We start from the raw sequence: 18582 nt of genomic DNA on the forward strand, positions 1-18582 counted from the left end.
AAGAGGTCATTCACCTCACCAAATTTTAAAGAGGTCATTAACCTCACAAAAATCCTAAAATGGTAATTTTACCTGAAAATTAAAAAGTGCACTAAAATTCAAAGCCATAACAAATTAAATGGCATTCCAAAGTAAAAGAGGTCTTTCACCTTATAAAAAATTAAAATTCGGAACTACGTTTGACTTGATTCCTATAAAAGGATACGTAGGCAACTTAGTTGCTAAGACTAAGTGCAGTCGCTGATACCGCAAAAATGGTATAAAAACACAAACTCTCAAAATTCCATAAAAGGTCATACACCTAGGAATTTTCTTAAATTTTTAAATGGCAAAGGATTCCTGAAAGTGGTCATCTACCGAAATCCTTATATCCAAATTCTAAATATCGTATTCTGAACTACAAGTGGCTTGATCCTTCACAAAGAAGGTATGTAGGCAGCTCGGTTAATTAAATTGACTGAGTTCAGCTGCAATTCCAAATTTACCCCAAATTTCCCAAATTTATTTTAATTATTTAATGTCATTATAATTGGAATCAAAGGGTATTTCCTTTAAATAAAAGGATTGTAATTAAGAGATTATTCTTATAATCTTGGATGGGTCGAACTTAAATTAATAAACTCTTATGCTATAAATTCAGCATAGGTGAAATTGTGTTTTGCATTTATTTTTAATATTCTAAATGTGAAATTTTTGCTTAACATAATTTTTGGCACGCCCAGTGGGACCCATTCTCCTTTTCATCTCCAAATATGATGACTATTATTCAACTTTAACTTTCTGGTGCTAATCATGTTTACTGTTTTCAGGAAAAAATGGCACCACAAGTCACGGTTTACTTCCACAAGTCACCAACAACCTCTTCTGCCCAAGGCGGGAAAAAGAACCGCTTCTTAGCAGCATTCTCTATTGATCGAGCACCCATTTCATGCAGGGTGCCCGAACCAATGAAGAATGTTAAGACACCTAAACCAGCTAGAAAAGCTGGAAGGGGGAAAGGGGTGAAAAATATCCCTAAGACTGCACAGGCCTTGAGAGGCAAGGCAGCAAAGGGCTTTAAAAAGAGGCAAGCCCGGGCAATGAAAAGGTCTGCAGCAAAGGTTGCCAAGACAGAAGGGGGGCCAACGAAGATTGGCTCCCCCATAATGATCCAGGAATGGGAGCGTATCTTGATTGGTTCCGTTCCTATTTTCTTGCCCACTGTTGCCTCAGTGATTGTTACCTCTGCGGAGGAAACTGAGGCAACACCGACTTCTCAACTTCAGAGAGGTAGGAAGGCAACAAAAGGGAGGAGGGAAACAAACACTTCACCTTTACCAAACCCTCTTGAAACGAGGGAATTAGTAGGAGGCACCATGATTAGGCCTACGATCGTAATCTCTGTCAACCGTCAAGGTCAACAGGGGGCATCTGCTGAGATCAATGAACGTCCTTTATTAGATGAAGGGTTTAGGACGCCTTTCTCCTTCCCAAAAAGGCTAGAAGCGATAGTGTAAGGGTTCCCAAAGCAAGCCCTAACTCATTCCGAAGAGAACATGGTGACTGGATGTTTCTCCAGGGCTACCAACCAACAAGGGTCACTTCAACTGTTAAGCGTACCTCCTCCACGGGCCTTGTAACTCGATCGAGAGCTCGTGCCATGCGTACAACTCCTATTCAGGAATCAGTGAATCCCTCTTTTCAAAAAGTTCTGGAAGAGGGGTGTTGTACATCTGAACACTCTTTAGAAGACACTCCCTTTATTGAACACAGTGAGGGGGTGTCAACTGATCTCATTACTCAGTTCGAAGCACTAACCATTGGCAATGATAAAAATATGCCAGTGTTAGTAACTGGGACAATCAGTAATGAAGAGAAGATTCAGGAACTGCAAAGATTATTGGCTGAGAGGGATGAAGAAGTAGCCTGACTCTCAACAGAATTATCTCATCAAGTTAATATGAGACAAAAGGAGAGTGAGATTGGGCAACAATCCTCGTCCTCAATGCCGCCTGTAGGCAACACACAACCGCCACCACAAGGTGTGCAACCACCACTAGCTGGTGTCCAACCTCAGCAGGACCTGAAGGCTCTTATCATGGAGGGTATTCGGGAATATCAGGCTGCAACAATGCCTATTCTTGGATATCATAAGCCATACCCGACTTACTTGTTGGGTTTTATGCCCTAAATAAAACTCTTTACAATCTGATTAGTTATCAATATAAGAAATTAGAAGTGATTGATGTTTGCATGAATTTTACATGCTAATGGTTTAATATGTTTAATATGTTTATTACATTCATACACACAAAATCAGTTAAATCTAGATCATATGTTTATTCACAATTACAGTATCGTCAACACAGTGGAATGTGATTGTGATCATATGAATCAAAAGTTTTTGGTCCCTGTTTCATCAGTGTTATTGGATTTACACTAATGTGATAATCAACGATGATGTGTACTTACACTTGGAGTAAGTGTTATGTTCTTTCCAGGACATTAGTAAAGTATACTAGTTTCGAATGTATGGAGTATACATTGGACTGGACCGATATTGCAACTAAGTTAAGATATTACAAACTTACCGTTATACATATCTTTCCAAGTCAATATCAGTAGTTGATCTTAAGATTAAAAGAATCTAAATCCTGATATGCTTGGGCTCAACTCAAGAGTGCTATTCATGTTCTTAGATTTATTAGTTAAGCCTACTTTCGGGTCAGGGTGATACGTATATTTCGAGAACATGATAGTATGATTGGGTGGGAGTGCTGAACATAAATATGGAATCTATAGCTTCTACTGGTGTATAGAAGTTAAGTGATGATTCCCTTCGAGCTTAGCAAATAGAAGTAAATGGATGAGCTCTTGTTTAACTGACTAATTATTAGATCACTAAACACCATTTACAGGTAGCTAAGTGTTTTAAGGGGCAAAATACATTGAGGGGTGAGAACGGTAAAGAAATCCCATCTCGATGTAAATCATCTATATAGAGGATCTTTAAATCACAATAAGATTATAACAATGGTTAAATGAGATAGTATATTGGTATCGTGAAACATACAATATGCTCTATATAAGTCTGAGAGTGCAATTCTAAGTTCTAAGAGTGGATTCAACGAAGAATTAATAAGTAGGAATTTACTTGGTAAATTTGGTTCACTTATTGGAAGCTCAGCATATAGATCCATGGTCCCCATTCTAGTTGAGAACATTCTGCTTGTAAGACTCATTAATTGATTCGTGATTGATCAATTATAATTCTAAAGTTAGACTATGTCTAATTTTATGAATTTTCACTAAGCAGGGGTGAAATTGTAAAGAAAAGAGTTTTCTAGGTTTATTTATTTATCAATGGACTTTATATGTCTAATTAATAATTAAATTAAATGACAATATTATTTAATAATCTATTTTAGTTATTAAATAATTAGTTTTGGCATTTAAAAGGTTAGAATTGGAAAATTGGCATTTTTGAGAAAATAGAGATAAAATTTGATAAAATTGCAAAATTAAGTGAGGCCCATTACAACACCTAGGCCGGCCACTTAAGTTGATTTTTCAAATTAATATTTTCATTATTTTAATGCCAAATAATTCTAAACCTAAACCTAGTAGTTGCCTATAAATAGAAAGTGATGGCTCAGTCAAATCACATGCTTTCAACAAGCTTTCTGACAGAATTTTCTCTCTTCAGAAAAACTGAGCCTTCCCCACTTTCTACACCTTGGCCGAAATACCTCTCTCTCTTTTCCCTTCATCTTTTTCGTGACCCTAGTGAAAGAGTAAGTGCCCACACACAGCAAGCAGTAACTCAATCATAGATTGGAAGACTGTGAAGGATCAAACTTGAAGAAGAAGGACATTCGGGCTCAGATCTTGATTATACTCTGCTACAGAAAGGAATCAAGGGTTAGAGATCTGAGTGGAAGGAGACATTAATTCCGCTGCATCAATGTAAGGTTTTCTTAACTTTATATGAGTTTATTTATCGTTTTAGAAAGTTCATATTTAGGGTGTTTAAACAACATACTTGTGAGTAGATCTAAGATCCTGGTAAAATAATTCCCAACAACTGGCCTCAGAGCCATGGTAATTGATTTACTTACATGAAATTTGGACTTTAAAACGATTATTTGTATGTTCTTTGGATGGTATCATGTTGTATTGAGTGTTATTTGATGATTGATTGATGTTTGTGAAATTTTCGTGAAAAATAATTGTGATTTCGTTTCTGGAATTATTTTTATTGGATAGTATGAAAAAAAATTAAGCGAGTTAGCCTTTTACAGAACTCAATTTGGATTTTATTTGAATTAGTTATGATTTTTTGAAGATTTGGAAAAATCGGGGCTGTGCTGATATTTTCCTGCGATCGCAAATCTGTCCGTACAGTTTCGAATTTTTTCGTTTTTCTTCGATTTTTCATGCTTTTTCATGTAATTAACTTCCAATTTTTTGTATGGTTTTGTATATATACTATTACTATTCCTAATTCAATTCTAATTATCATTTTGAATTAATTTGATATTTTTTTTTAATTTAATTCAAGATATTAGTGTAATTTGAATTCTAATAGAATTAGTATCTATCTTCTTGCTTAAAAATCTATCTTATTTTTAAACTTGATTATATCTTATTTTTTTAAATTTAAGGTCAGATTTTATGAGATATTTATAAAAGCTTTTAAGATATTTTAAAATATCTTATCTTTTAAGATATTTTTTTTTAATAATATCTTATCTTTTAAGATTTTTTTTTTTTAAAATTAAATCTTTTTAGATATTTTGACCTTATTTAAATTTAAAATAAGATATTTATAATCATGTAATTTTAAATAGATATAAGATATTTTGCTAACTTTTAAATTTTGTTGTTTTATTTATTTAAATTAAATTTAAAAATCTGAAAAGATATTTCATTTATCTTTTGTAATTTTTATTTAATTTTTATTTTTAAAATAACATTTAATTTTTTAAAGTAGTTAGCAAATTTTTTTTGAAATGATATTTAGGTTGGTTGAAACCTAATTTTTCAAAAGTAGGTTTAATTTTAAATTTTTTTTAAATTTCGAAATTTAAATTTTATTTCCGAAAATAATTTTTTTTTTAAAATTTTATTTTCGAAATTAATTAAATATTTTTTATTTAATTATTTATTTTTCGAAATTATTTATTTAAAATTAAATAAATCCTACTTCCAACTATCCAGCTAACCTTGTTGCAGGAGTATATGGTTTAAACTTGTGTGTAAGTTTTTTTTTAAAACCTATTATTACTTGATTGCAAATAGCCATGGTTACTTTTTGCCAGATCTAATGATCTGATGGCTCCCTTGGTCAAGTTAATAATTTGTAACAGGTAAATTTTACAATCTTCTTTCATCTGTGTATGACCTAGCAACATGATAGGATCCATCCAAAGTGTGCCTGTGTGAGCCTATATGTTTATTTTATTATATAGATGCATATAGGTTATTGCTAAATAAAATGTCACACCATGATAGATTTTATTTAGGTCCATTTAGTTATTGGACCTATTCAATTAGTAACAGTTATTCATTTTAAGGTTAAATTCCTCTCTTTTGTGCCTTGTGTGAGAGTTGGGAGCCATAGAAGTGGGTACGACATACTGAACCCAGCACCCCCTCACATGAACTACCCCAATTGTGAAGGCCCATTTGCCTGATTTGAATAACTGTACTAGGTTAATTATATTAGTTTGACCTAATAAAATTGAATTAGCAACATAATTAACTTTTAAAATATATGAAAATTTATTTTCATTTTAATATTTTAAAGTTAATTTTCAGAAAAACACTTTTAGTTTAGATATTATTTCTAGACAAACTATTTGTATTTTTCTTGTATTTAATTAAATATAGAATTTTAACTAACTAAGATTCTTTCTGGAGCTTATTTAATTAAATATTCCTATTTAAGCTATAAATTAGTTGTATCAACTGATTTTTCTTATCTAACTTAAATTTGAATATTTGTTTTAAATTTTAAATCAAGTTGAGGAATCTTAGGCATTAGTTATTAAAGATTCTTAAGATATTTTTTAAGTTAATATCTTTTCAAATATTAACTTAAAATGGAATATCTTAGATATTTTTTTTTGGTTAATATCTTTTCAAATATTAACTTTAAAAAGATATCTTCGAATTAAGTGGTTACAACTTAATTTTCGATATTTAATTAAATCTAAATTTGAAATTATTTAAGTTTTAGATTTTTTCTATATAACTTAAATTAGATATTTTTCAAATTTTTGAAAAGATACTTAGTCAAATAAGATATTTTCTAGATAGAAATTTCTAGACTACTTATAATTTCTAATATTTAAATAGGAAAATCATACTTTGTGAAATTAATTATTTAAATAATTAATTTTGGTACAATTTTATTAAGTATATTTTTCCTAGTATTAAATAGAAATTAATAATTAAGCCTTCTCTACACTTAATTATTTATTTCTTGAATTTAATACATTTAATTAACTTGAAAAATCTAAATATCTAAGTTGATTTTCATCATGATACTTAAATATTTATTGATTTTTCATGACACTTAATTAAATAGAAAATTATTTTTAGGTTGAAATTTAATTTTTCAACTTAAATTTAAATAATTTTCAATATATATATTTTTCTTTATTTTATTAATCATTTTCGAAATTTGCATTTTATTTATGCAATATTTTCGAATTTTTTTTGAAAAATAGATTGAGTTGTAAATTAATTATTTATTTTAATTAATTCTTGGACCAACTCAAGTCAATGATTTTTTCATTTAATTGATTAATTTAAAATAAATGAATTTAAAATATATATATATTATTAGAAATTGAATTAACTAGTCAAAAGAAAATCTATATAGATGATATTTTTGCTTGAAGTATTTCTTTTCTATTTTTTATTATTTTCGAAAATTGTATTTTTATATACTTTCAATTTTCGAACCCAATAAATATATTCTCAAAAGAAATTTTTAAGTTGCTAATTATTTATTTAATTCAACTTAAATTAATTTCCTTAATATTTATATTTAAGATTATTACTAAGATGGAAATAATTTATTTTATTTCAATCACCATCTAAGTATAATTTTATAAATATTATATTAAATTCTTATTTTTGAATTTCAATTCTAAATTTAGAATTTAATGAGATTTATTTATTAGAATAATAAAGAAAATACATTTTAAACAATGAGCTTTATTATTATTAAGATATTCGATCTCCATTGTGGGTTTTACACCGCGTTTGTTTTAGTGAGTAATCCTCCCTAATGGAGGAACGTTCATTAGCAATTTCGCACCGTTTAATCTCGCATGATAAGTGATTTGTAAGTGTTTTATATGGTATAGATCACCCTAATGGTGGCGACCATATTTGACTTGCAAATTGCGAAACAATGGTAGAAGCTCATGAGATAGAATGGCCTTGACTCTCGCCTAAACGGGACAACGCTGGATTCTGATCTTGATCGAATAAAAGGTTGCTAGAATGTTTAACATTTTAGATGAACTGACAACTCTATTCAATGGATGGTAGCTTTGACTCTTGCCTAAATGGGACACTGATATCAGTTTATTGAAAACCTTGGAAATTATTTAGGATTGAATTTTTTAAGTATTTTCTCATATCATTCCTACTTGCTATGTGCTAATAATTTCTGAATTGATTTTGTGTGTTAAACCATTATTTAATTTCTATTTGTTGATTTCTATTATTTTGTAGTATCCTGTTTTGTCAAAATGAATCCCATGTTATCACTGTTGATTGAAAATAAGCTGAATGGATCTAACTTTAATAAATGGAATGAGAACATTAATATTGCTCTCATAGGAGAAAGTGCCTTGTTTGTTTTAACTGAGCCGTCACCTGAAGTGCCTGGGGATAATGCATCCAAAATTTGTGAAAGAAAAGTATGAGCGTTGGCAGAAAGCAAATGACAAAGCTCTATACTTTATGCTTTCTAGCATGGTTGACACCCTCAAAACTCGGTTTTCTAAAACTGAGAAGGCTGCTGAAGTTATGACGAAGTTAAATGAGCTATTCGGTAAGGCATCACTTCCGTCACGCTTTGACGCGACTAAGAAGTACATTAATGCACGGATGGAACCTCATCAAAACGTGTGTGATCATGTTCTCCTCATGTCCAGTTATTTCCAAGAAGCCCAGGATCATGGTGCTGAAATGGACAGTGCTACTCAAGTTAGTCTTATCTTGAATAGTCTGACTCCAGCATTTCTACCATATACATCAAATTATGTCATGAATAAGAAGGAAATTGACTTTCATGAATTAGTCAATGACCTTCAAACTTATGAAAATTTGATTGGAGGACCCAAGAAGAAAGGGAGTAAACCTCATAATCCTGGTAATGGTAATGGGACGATGAAACCTGAAGCAAATGTTGCCTCTGCTTCAAAGCCCAAATCGAAGAAGAAGTGGAAGAACACCAAGAAGCGAGCAAAAGCCATGAAAAAGGCTGCTCCTTCTGGTGATGCTACACTTAAAGGAAAGTGCTTCCACTGCAATGAAAAAGGTCATTGGAAACCCCAGTGTCCTAAACTTCTTGCAAAGAAACAAGGTATTTCCAGTTATAAACTTTAAGAGTTTTAGTGAATTATTATCCAATTGGATTTATGATTCTCGACTAACTTTGTTTATTTGTTTTCTTCTTCTTATAGGCCAAGCTACTTGAACTCAATTGAGTTGGATCAGCAAGGTGGACCAAGGGTGAAATCGTCGAGATGAAGATGAAGCTCTTCAATTTTTGAATTAATTGTTTTAGTTTAAAGACAATTTGGATTTCAAATTTTAGTTAGGGATATTTATCCCTGTTTTTCTCATATTGTTGCAATACATTTTTTTTATTAATAAAGTTTTATTTTTTCGAAATTCACTATTGCAAATTATGAGACTGAGCTTCATTTATTTTATCTTCATCAACTATTACCACATTATATTTGTATGTTTGTATGTGTAAGTGTTTTTATTATTGATGCAAATTCTATAATATTTACAACTCTTCATAGAGTTATATTATATAAACACTAGAAATTATTTCTATGTTTATCAATAATTGTTAATTCTCATACAATTATTAAGAATTTGTTTAATAAAAGGATCTTATGATCTGATAGGGGTGGAGAAAAGTTAAGAAAACTATGCAGTTCAACGATCTTTTATATCTAATGAACTCTGGATAGTATTCAACTCCACATAAACTCTATCACACTAAGAGAATCATGATCTTTACAACCCTTAGGGGTGGATCATAATCTCTATATACTTAGGGGTGGAGGTTATCCATAGTACCCTATATGTATATTCTTAGGGGTGGAGGAGTCCATTCCACAATTCCCTATGAAACACATATCTTGTTCAAACATGGAAGTAATATAATGAGTCAGCTATTGTCAATATAAATTCTTGATCTTGATTGTATGTTCCATTTCAATTTTACTGTTGTAAGTAAAAGTTTGATACCTTTGAAAGTTCTTTGTTAAAGTTTCACACTACCTTAATTGAGTGGGAGAATTTTAAAGTTCTATACCCATCTTCATTAGGTTGATAATTGTGATAGGTACTTAAGAACACTACTGAAAAGCAAATCTAACCATTCACATGGATAGGTATAGCTTATCAGAATTATGAGAAGAAGATAAAGAACTCTAGTTCAGTCCATTCGAATGACTTGAACCAAGAATTCTTAATCCTCATAAAATTTGATGGTATCTTAATTTTGATTACTTTATCTCTGGCATGTATTTTTCACTTCAAATACTAGTCTGCTATGTTGATGACTTAGTCTTAACTTAAAGTTTCAGACTAACACAAAAGTCACAACTAGGTAACTCTCTAAACAATCAGAGGTTAAAAGTATTATTTAACCAGACATCTGCTATTGAGTGGGAGCTATCTGAGATGTAATCAAATAGGGAACATTAGAAGATATTCAAGAAAGATTTATGTAAGTGATCTATATGTCAGATATTAAGGAACTGTGTATCAGTTGTCTTTGTATCTCACCATCTAATTTCGATTTATATGAGATGGTGCTTACTTTGGGGGTGGAGGAATTATTGTATAATAATTCAAGCTCTACCAGAGAAGAACTATAACTTGGTCTATTCGAAAATACCAGAAAGTTATATCACTGAAGAAAAGTCTACACTGTATTATCTCAATTACATATTTTAAAATATGAGAGATATGTCTTCTGTTAATTCAGATGTACTTTTAAAACAGTAAAGATTTCAGTATCCCTTGATGAGTAAAACATATAGTAAAGGATGTTTCATAAGTGTATTTATGAACTAGTTTCTAGAAGTTTGGGTGGATTCAAATATACTACACTTGATCTAAAGATCAAGACATCAGATTGACCTATTTGCGCAGTTTGTTTTATATTAGTGCAAGTGGGAGTTTGTTGGGTTTTATGCCCTAAATAAAACTCTTTACAATCTGATTAGTTATCAATATAAGAAATTAGAAGTGATTGATGTTTGCATGAATTTTACATGCTAATGGTTTAATATGTTTATTACATTCATACACACAAAATCAGTTAAATCCAGATCATATGTTTATTCACAATTACAGTATCGTCAACACAGTGGAATGTGATTGTGATCATATGAATCAAAAGTTTTTGGTCCCTGTTTCATCACTGTTATTGGATTTACACTAATGTGATAATCAGCGATGATGTGTACTTACACTTTGAGTAAGTGTTATGTTCTTTCCAGGACATTAGTAAAGTATACTAGTTTCGAATGTATGGAGTACACATTGGACTGGACCGATATTGCAACTAAGTTAAGATATTACAAACTTACCGTTATACATATCTTTCCAAGTCAATATCAGTAGTTGACCTTAAGATTAAAAGAATCTAAATCCTGATATGCTTGGGCTCAACTCAGGAGTGCTATTCATGTTCTTAGATTTATTAGTTAAGCCTACTTTCGGGTCAGGGTGATACGTATATTTCGAGAACATGATAGTATGATTGAGTGGGAGTGCTCAACATAAATATGGAATCTATAGCTTCTACTTGTGTATAGAAGTTAAGTGATGATTCTTATCGAGCTTAGCAAATAGAAGTAAATGGACGAGCTCTTGTTTAATTGACTAATTATTAGATCACTAAACACCATTTACAAGTAGCTAAGTGTTTTAAGGGGCAAAATACATTGAGGGGTGAGAACGGTAAAGAAATCCCATCTCGATGTAAATCATCTATATAGAGGATCTTTAAATCACAATAAGATTATAACAATGGTTAAATGAGATAGTATATTGGTATCGTGAAACATACAATATGCTCTATATAAGTCTGAGAGTGCAATTCTAAGTTCTAAGAGTGGATTCAACGAAGAATTAATAAGTAGGAATTTACTTGGTAAATTTTGTTCACTTATTGGAAGCTCAGCATATAGATCCATGGTCCCCATTCTAGTTGAGAACATTCTGCTTGTAAGACTCATTAATTGATTCGTGATTGATCAATTATAATTCTAAAGTTAGACTATGTCTAATTTTATGAATTTTCACTAAGCAGGGGTGAAATTGTAAAGAAAAGAGTTTTCTAGGTTTATTTATTTATTAATGGACTTTATATGTGTAATTAATAATTAAATTAAATGACAATATTATTTAATAATCTATTTTAGTTATTAAATAATTAGTTTTGGCATTTAAAAGGTTAGAATTGGAAAATTGGCATTTTTGAGAAAATAGAGATAAAATTTGATAAAATTGCAAAATTAAGTGAGGCCCATTACAACACCTAGGCCGGCCACTTAAGTTGATTTTTCAAATTAATATTTTCATTATTTTAATGCCAAATAATTCTAAACCTAAACCTAGTAGTTGCCTATAAATAGAAAGTGATGGCTCAGTCAAATCACATGCTTTCAACAAGCTTTCTGACAGAATTTTCTCTCTTCAGAAAAACTGAGCCTTCCCCACTTTCTACACCTTGGCCGAAATACCTCTCTCTCTTTTCCCTTCATCTTTTTCGTGACCCTAGTGAAAGAGTAAGTGCCCACACACAGCAAGCAGTAACTCAATCATAGATTGGAAGACTGTGAAGGATCAAACTTGAAGAAGAAGGACATTCGGGCTCAGATCTTGATTATACTCTGCTACAGAAAGGAATCAAGGGTTAGAGATCTGAGTGGTAGGAGACATTAATTCCGCTGCATCAATGTAAGGTTTTCTTAACTTTATATGAGTTTATTTATCGTTTTAGAAAGTTCATATTTAGGGTGTTTAAACAACATACTTGTGAGTATATCTAAGATCCTGGTAAAATAATTCCCAACATTACTATGATCAAATTCCATTTCCACCAAACTACATAAGACAAAAGTTTGAAAAGTTTGATGGAATTAATGGTTCTCCCCATGAGCATTTGGCCTATTTCACCTCTACATGTGGTGAATCTGCCCAATGAGATGCACTATTGATCCGACAATTTGTGCAATCCCTAAAAGAGGCAGCATTCACCTGGTATACTCAGTTACCCCCAGGATCGATAACTACTTGGGATGACATGCAAAAAGCTTTCCTGGCACAATTCGTGAGCTCAAAGAAGACCATAAGTCTCCATGACCTGGTGGAAACAAAGCAACGAATTAGTGAAAGTGCTAATGAGTTCATAACCAGGTGGAGAAACCTCAATCTCCAATGTCCAGAAAGGATATCGGAACAAGCGGCTGTTTCAATGTGCGCCAAAAACGTCAACCCTGAGGTGGCAACTTTTGTGGGCACAGCAGAACCCAAAACTTTTAATGAGCTCGTCTCGAAGGCCTGGAACGTTGAGATACAAATTTCTCGGCAAAGGGGTGGCAAACCCTCACCGAGATTCGAAAATAAAAAGCCATTCAAGAAAGGAGAATCAATGGCACCTTTTATCAATACCGACAACAAAGATAAAGGGAAGGCACGGGAGCCACAAAAGAAATTAACTCTCAAAGAAAGGAAGGAAGTTAAGTATTCATTCGACGATGATGACGTCGACCAAATTTTCGATGAGTTGTTAAAAGCTAAGGCAATACGAATCCCCGAGCCGAAACGACCCAACGAGGTTGGTATGACAAATGATCCAAATTATTGTCGGTACCACCAAATTGTGAGTCACCCATTGTCGGATTGTTACATCCTTAAAAACATTATCGAAGGCATGATCAAGAGAAAAGAGATTGAGATTGACTCTTCTCTCGGGAAAGCGACAACAAATACAACTTCCTTAACCGAGAATGACCAAATACCAAATGATCCCGCACAAAGGGACGTAATTTCTGTGGCATTTGAAGTCGACAAGGAAGTTACAATAGTTCAAGCCCACTCAGACATGCCAAGGCCAGGAAACCCAAATATTCCTACATTATATGAGCTCATGACAGAGCCTAATCTAGAAATTTGGGAGGACTGGCATGATAGTGAAGAGGATTTAGAAAGTACATGGCAAACATGTACTCAGAAAAAATCGGCAAAAATTCCATCTCGGAAGCCATCTGGAAACTCTGGAGTCAAATTTTGGAGTAGACCAGATATAAAGGATCAAAAGAGTAAGAAAAGGATCGGCAAGCAAAAGGCCGTTTCCAAAAGAAACGAACCCGAACAACCAAAACGAAATCTAGTAACTCTGGAGGAGTTTTTACCAAAAGAGTTACGGGACAAGGCAGCTAGTTGTAATGACAGTGTGTCGGATTGCTGCATGACTTTAACAAAAGAAGATCCTGAATCTACCTCACCTGAAAGTGAAAAAGAGGTAGATGAAATTACCTTGCAAGATATGCGGCGGAAAATTTTTGCAAAGAAGGAAAAAGAAGCGAAAGAGCTTAAAAAAGCTAAACAAGACCTTCAAAAGCCTTCATCTTCGGCCAACCAAGAATCCGCCAATGACAATCGAAGATGTAAAAGCACTGGTGAAGATGAGATGACGCGAGCAAAATATGATATATTGGCTCATCTAAAGCGCATCCCTGCTCTTTTAAGCGTTTATGATGCACTGCAAATGTCTCCTGAGCATAGAAATGCACTTGTTGTTGCATTGACAAGTCCTGAATTTTATACGGAGAAAATAGAGCTTATGAAACCTACATCACTTGAGACGCATACCTCTTGTATGGCATGCATAACTTTCGATGATAAAGATCGTCAGTTGGGAGCTGCCTTACATAATCGACCTCTGTACGTGACAGGTATGGTTGCTGATAATCGCGTGAGCCCCATCATGTTGGATTGTGGATCGGATGTGAATGTACTCCCCTTAAAAACCTTGAGAGATGTTGGTTTGCACCCACGTCAATTGTCTCCATCATCATTGACTATTCAAGATTTTAACAAAGCTGGAGAAAAAGTAAGGGGAAGTATCACACTAAAAATTGAAATAGGCGAGTTAAATTCTGAAGCCTTATTTCATGTTATCAATTCAGACACATCCTACAATGTGTTGTTAGGGCGACCATGGCTTCATGAATATGGAGTCATTCCTTCAACACTCCACCAATGCTTTAAGTTTTGCAAGGAAGGCAAAGTCAAAAGTGTCAATGCAGATCCGAATCCCTTTTATGGGGAACAAGTGAATTATGCTGATGCAAAATTTTACAAGCCAGCTAATGTTACCATCTTGAAAGGGAAACCTGAGGAGAGCAAACGTCATGAAAGCTCAGTCGTACAAAACTCTCCACAAATTAAGCAACTATCCCTTGTGAAATCTCCTCAGTCCAAAGAGGAGAACTTGAAGGTATCTAACCAAAAACGAACCTTTAAGTATATCCCTAAAAGTCAATGAGGAATAGGGCAAAAAGCTTTGACACCGATCGAAGATTCGATGACAGCCCTAATGACGAGCTTTACTTTACCACTAAGGAAAATCAATCAGTCACTACCCAAGGGTAAAATGCAAATTTCAGTTTCCTTTGGTAAAGATAGCAAGAAAAATAAAAGAGTCATTACCCTCAATAAAACGTCCTCCACTTCTGTAACTCCGAAAACCTTCAACACAGCGAAGAAAAAGGTTCATTTCAAGAAGCAAAAAGGAGTCACGATCCATCAAAATAGTGATTGTTTAAAAGCTTCTTTTGAACTAGACGAGTTAACAGAGGAGGAACAAAAAATGTTTCACAGCGACGATGTACCTACACCTTCCCCGCGGGCCTCAGTATTTGATAGACTTGAACCAAGCACATCCACTCCACGAGTGTCAGCATTCGAAAGGCTTGTTTTCCCAAGTGCTCCACAGTCAAAGGGAACCAAAAAGCAAAAACAGTGGGTGCCAAAACAGAAGAGATCTTTGAGAATTACTATTAAGGGGCATGAAATGCAAGAAGATGGAGAAAATTTGGCTCAAGTCAATTACCTCTCTTTTGAAGAAAGCTTGACCGTAGAAGATGAAGGCTCAAGCTCAAACCCTTCGGAAGATTTTATAGACATCTTTCAACCAGCACCTCAGGAATTCGAAGATGGAGGACAAGCAACTGTGGATGACTTAATAGAGATCAACCTCGGGACCGAGGATGATCCAAAGCCTGTGTTTGTCAGTGCTTTATTATCTGAAGAAGAGTTACCACAGTACATACAAGTCCTTCGCGAGAACAAAGATGTATTTGCTTGGTTATACCGTGACATGTCGGGGTTGAACCGAAAGGTTGCTGTGCACAGGTTGGCAGTATCAAAAGACGCTACCCCTGTTAAACAATCTCAAAGAAGGATTCGACCAGAATTACTTCCCAAAGTCGAGGTAGAAATTGACAAGTTAAGAGACTGTCGGTTCATTCGGGAAGTTCAGTATCCTACTTGGCTTGCAAACATCGTCATTGTGGTGAAGAAAAATGGGCAACTCCGCATATGCGTGGATTATCGAGATCTTAACCGGGCCTGCCCAAAAGATGAATTCCAACTCCCCATCACTGAGTTATTGATAGATGCTACCACTGGTTTTGATGCCTTATCATTCATGGATGGATTTTCTGGGTACAACCAAATCAAAATGGCACACGAGGACGAAGAGCTCACTGCTTTTCGGACACTAAAAGGCATATTTTGTTATATAGTTATGCCATTTGGCCTCAAGAATTCAGGGGCAACCTACCAAAGAGCAATGACCACAATTTTTGAAGACATGATGCACAATGCTGTCGAATGTTATGTCGACGATCTAGTGGTTAAAACAAAAGAAAGGACGAATCATCTTGACGATTTAAAACGAGTCTTTGACAGACTCAGGCAACACAATCTCAAGATGAATCCTTTAAAATGTGCATTTGGGGTAACATCGGGAAAGTTCCTCAGGTTTATCGCCAGACATCGAGGAATTGAAATCGACCCTGCAAAGATCAAAGCAATTTTGGAAATGCCTCCCCCGCGTAATTTACGTCAACTACGTGGACTACAGGGAAAACTTGCGTATATTCGAAGATTCATCTCAAACCTGTCTGGTAGATGTCAACCCTTTTCTCGGTTGATGCAGAAAAATTTCCCATTTATTTGGGATGAGGCATGCCAAAATGCTTTTGAAAGCATTAAGAAATACCTGCTGCACCCACCAGTGTTGAGAGCTCCAATCTTAGGAAAGCCATTGATATTATATATCACTTCACTCGACCGCTCCTTGGGAGCAATGCTAGCGCAAAATAATGAGGAGGGAAAAGAAGTAGCTCTTTACTACCTAAGTAGAACTTTAGTAGGGGCAGAACAAAACTACCCTTCAATCGAGAAAGTGTGTTTGGCTTTAATTTTTGCCGTCACAAAACTACGACACTATTTGCGCTCACATCCTGTGACTTTAGTGTCAAAAGCTGACCCGCTAAGATATATCCTATCCAAGCCCGTGTTGTCCGGACGACTTGCCAAATGGTCCATGATGTTGTCAGAATTTGAAATTAACTTTGTCCCGCAAAAAGCAATAAAAGGACAAGCTTTGGCTGATTTTCTGGCAGCACACCCAATTCCAGATGATATGGAGTTGCGAGAAGATCTCCTAGACGAAGAAGTCTTCACAGTTGACACTTCATCGTGGCAATTATATTTTGATGGGGCATCAAGAAGCAGTGGGGCAGGTGCGAGAATTGTCTTTGTGACACCGTCAGGAGGCCTGATACCTTATTCTTTCCATATTTTAGCTATATGCACAAATAATGTAGCAAAATATGAAGCATTAGTTATCGGCCTCGAAGTTGCACTCGAAATGAAAATACAATCATTGGAGGTATTTGGCGATTCTCTTTTGGTTATTAAACAAATGAGTGGTGAATTTGCGGTCAAGCATGAGAATTTAGTCCCTTATCATGAAAAGGCTAAATATTTGCTTGGCCAATTTCAAGAAATAACTCTAAATCACATCCCCAGATCAAAAAATGGTAAAGCTGATGCATTGGCTAATTTAGCTGCATCACTAACACTTCCTGAAGAAAGGGATATTCAAATTACCATAGGGGAACGCCATGTATTATCCCAATCTACGAAAAGAGTTGAAGAAGAAAATACAGTCAACTTGATAACTTTCCTGGATAGTGCAAATGAAAATGACTGGCGTCAGCCAATTAAAGACTACATCCAAAAAGGAGTCTTGCCAGAAGACTTGAAGAAAAGAGTGGATGTAAGAAGAAGAGCGCCTCGATTTGTGGTCTTTAATGACACACTGTACAAGCGTTCATTCGATGGGATATTATTGAGATGCCTCTCGATAGAAGAAGCGGCACATGCACTTCAAGAGACTCATGCCGGTACATGTGGCGCCCATCAAGCTGGCCCAAAATTGTCAGCTCAATTAAAGCGGTTGGGTTACTATTCGCCTACTATGGTTCAAGATGCAATTAATTTTGCTAAATTTTGTAAGTTATGCCAATTACATGGAGATTTCATCCATCAACCCCCTCAACCACTCCATCCTTCTATACTGTCATGGCCTTTCGAAACTTGGGGAATGGACGTCATTGGTCCTTTTACGCCACCCTCTTCCAAAGCCCATAAGTATATTTTGGCCATCACAGATTACTTCTCTAAATGGGCCGAAGCCGTACCACTAAAAGAAGTACGGGCGGAAGATGTCGCTGATTTTATAAGGACCCACGTAATTTACCGATACGGGGTTCCTTCAAAAATTATCTCCGACAATGCCCTTTATTTCAAATGTAAGGCAATGGTCAAGTTGATGAACAAGTACAAATTCAAGCACAGTTTCTCGGCTAGTTACAACCCGTCTTCAAATGGTCAAGCAGAAGCATTTAACAAAGTGTTATGCAAAATCATGAAGAAGACAGCGACAAAGAATAAGAGGGATTGGCATGAACGCCTCCTAGAAGCTTTGTGGGCTTATAGAACCACTGTGAGGACTGCGACTGGTTGTACACCTTATAACTTGGTGTTTGGGTCTGAGGCAGTGTTACCTTTGGAGGTTCAAATACCTTCACTAAGAATTGCCACTCAACTAACAGACCCAGATGAAAATGTGCAAGTCCGTCTAGCCGAGCTTGAAGCATTAGATGAAAAGCGGCTTGCTATTCAACAAAAGCTCGAAATTTACCAAGCCCAGGTAGCTGGGGCATTCAACAAGAAAGTTAAATT

This window comes from Cannabis sativa, chromosome 9, assembly GCF_029168945.1.
Source record: "Cannabis sativa cultivar Pink pepper isolate KNU-18-1 chromosome 9, ASM2916894v1, whole genome shotgun sequence".
Classification (NCBI taxonomy): Eukaryota; Viridiplantae; Streptophyta; class Magnoliopsida; order Rosales; family Cannabaceae; genus Cannabis; species Cannabis sativa.